The sequence below is a fragment of the Myotis davidii genome, unplaced genomic scaffold (genome assembly GCF_000327345.1).
Source record: "Myotis davidii unplaced genomic scaffold, ASM32734v1 scaffold221, whole genome shotgun sequence".
NCBI lineage: Eukaryota > Metazoa > Chordata > Mammalia > Chiroptera > Vespertilionidae > Myotis > Myotis davidii.
Window position 1 is genome coordinate 1,622,506 of NW_006293349.1, and position 3,185 is coordinate 1,625,690.

A 3,185-nucleotide genomic window follows, 5' to 3' on the forward strand; every position below is an offset into this window, starting at 1 on the left:
CCGCTCGTACGCAGTGGGAGAAAGGTTAGCAAAGCCTTCTGCACACCCTCCTCCAAATTTTACCTCAAAGAGGTCAAAACAGGTGTCGAAGATAGTAATGATTGTTGTGTGACCTTGTAAATTAAAAAATACATTTAAAAAGGGAAATTTGATTTAGAGCAGTGGTTCTCAACCTTCTAGCCCTTTCAATAGTTCCTCATGTGGTGACCCAACCATAAAGTTTTTTTCATTGCTACTTCATAATTGTCGTGTTGCTACTGTGATGAATCGCCATGTAAATATCTGATCTGCAGGATGGTCTTAGGCGACCCCTGTGAAAGAGCTGTTCGACCGCCAAAGGGGTCGCGACCCACAGGTTGAGAACCGCTAATTTAGAGCAACGTGCACATGTCTTTTTTTATAATTTGACCTTCTGTGCGTCCTTATCGAATGGGTGAGAAGGGTCAGTCGTGGGCAGCCCTGGCTGGACGAGGGGATCAGGTATTGGGCCCATGTGAATGCTGCTGACAGGTCGCCGCACCGTGTTCACGTAGACGTTGGTAAACGGCCTTTTCCAGGTTTTGAGAGCATCGAGCTGACGCCGCTGGCCGCCGTGTGCGTGAAGATGTACTCGGGCGGCAGGGAGCTCCAGGTGGCCGGCTCCGTGCAGCTTTCGCTCCCGCTTCTCCACCCGCAGGGCGTGAGGGCGGGGGACCCCGTCCCCGCCTGGACCTTTGACATGAACACAGGTGTGTGACGGGAGAGGCGTTCTGGATGCTCTTCTTGTGAATGTTGGATTGTAGAAGTAGGTGTCTGCACTTTCGTTTCAGCTTTATTGAAGTGTCACTGACCAGTGAGTTGCTCTATTTAATGTAGAATAAAGTAACGTAAAAGGCCTCATGATGGAAACAGCCCACTCACCAGTTGTTTGTAACCACATCCCTTACTTGGGCCTCAGCTTTCTACACGTTGAGGGAGAGGCTGTTTGAAATCACTTTGAAGAAGGAGATCTTCTTGTTTGAGTCCTGATTTCAGGTTCTTCCTCCCGGCAAAGGCCTTTGCCTCTACTGTACCTCCCAGCGAAAGAATTTTTGGGGTGATTGTCACATATGCAAACACTGCATACACTACACCTGCCTAAAGGGAATCCCAGAATAGGTGCAGATAACCAACTGCCTGTTGGATTTCACTGCTCGCATCCTTACGATAATCGCAATAGGCACAATTTAAATGTATTTTTATTGGCTTCAGAGAGGAAGGCAGAGGGAGAGAGAGATAAAAACATTGATCATGAGAGAGAACCATCGATCGGCTGCCTCCTGCACACCCCACACTGGGGATCGAGCCCACAACACAGGCATGTGCCCTGACCAGGAATCAAACCATGACCTCCTGGTTCATGGGTCAACACTCAACCATTGAGCCACACCGGTTGGGCTCAATAGGCACAATTTGAACATTTGGAGAGTTACGATTTCCTAAAACATCCTGTACTTATTTGTAATGATTTTATTTTGTGTAGTCATAACAAATCATTCAAATCATTTTATTTAAGATCTTGTTATCATAGGTACTATAGTGCCATGTGACATACGATGTATATATTATCCCATGGTAACATATTGCTACAGGTTTCATAATTTTTGAAAAAGTCCTGCAAGGTACTCTCTACAGGACTATCAGCAAACTCCTTCAGCTCTAAAGGGACAGATACCGACTATAACTGCTTGGCGTCTCCACTTACCTTTCTTGTAGGTACTTGGATCAATCAAGGCCGGGGAGTGGTCAAGGACTACAATAATCATTTAGTCTGGACGTACGACGCGCCGCATTTGGGCTACTGGATAGCAGCTCCGCTTCCAGGAACTAGAGGTTTGTAAAAATGGAACAAAAAGTAATGAAACGTGACCCCCAAGCAGCCACGCTGGCACTGATGGCAGCCGACCTCGTTATAAGCCTCGCGCTTGCTGAGGTGCAGCGTGCCCACGGCTTCTGGGCTCTTCGTCTGCTCCGTGTTCATAAGAAAAGTTAGGCTCCATGAGCTCTAAGGTCTCTTAGGGCCATGATAGCTGGTGAATATGAAGTTTGTTCGGATCAAGTCTTCTCTTTCTCTCTCTCTCTCTCTCTCTCTCTCCTCTTTCTCTTTCTTTTTTTAAGTGAGCCAGGTCTTTATGTAGATATAGCAGGAGTTAAATTTTCTCAGGGAACACCATCAGAGATCACAGAACATCTATATGTATAAAAGCCTAAGCGACCGTTTGAATGTTCGACCATCTGACCAGTAGCTATGACGCACAATGACCACCAGGGGGCAGAGGCTCAACGCAGGAGCTGCCGAGCTGTGGTGACTTGGCAGCTGTGGTTCTCGGGTGACGCACCTGGAACCAGAGAGAAAAGAGCTCGATTCTGGGGTGCATTATCTGAGGACCGCCCTCTCGCAATCCGGGACCCCTCGGGGGATGTCAGAGAGCTGGTTTTGGCTCAGTCCCCGCAGGCCAGGCCGAGGGACCCCACCGTGCACCGGGCCTCTAGTTTCCATATAAAACATGAACTTCGCAATTACAGCTTTCTTTCATACATTTCAGCGAGTAGCTGAGAGTTCTTGTTGTCTTGACATGATAACTCAGCTAAATAGTTGCTCAGGAGATATGCGCTCAAAACGGTGGGTACAAACAGGGGAGTTGAATAAAGGCAGAATAAAAGTCATTCCCTGTCGTCTAGTACAGCGGTCGCCAGTGGTGGTCCGCGAGGTCCGAAAGGTTGGTGACTGCTGGTCTGGGAGTAAAGAAAGATAGAACCAGTCAGCAGATCAGCAAGGAGCAGAGTCACGGTGCCAGAGCCACATCGGGGTCAGGGCATCCGGTGGGAGTCGTGCCCGGTGTTGCTGGATGGCTTCAGGCAGCCAGGCAGCCCTTCTGGGCCACCGTTCCTCCTCCTGCAGCGACAGGGTCAGACCCACAGTATGTACGGGGTTGGTTTCCTCGTGCAACCAGGTTTCTGAAGGCCGAGAGGACACTCTCTTTTCTGAGTTCACTTTTTGTGAATAAATTTCGCCCAGACAGTGAGAGCACTGGTTGCTGGGAGGGGGACAGGCTCTGGGTGATTTCGACGCAGTGAGGGCGAGGGGGGCCCGCGGGGTGCTGGGGAGGCCGAGGAAGCAGGTGCCAGGAGGCAGGGTCCCCGCCCCGGCTCAGGCCCGCCCGCCC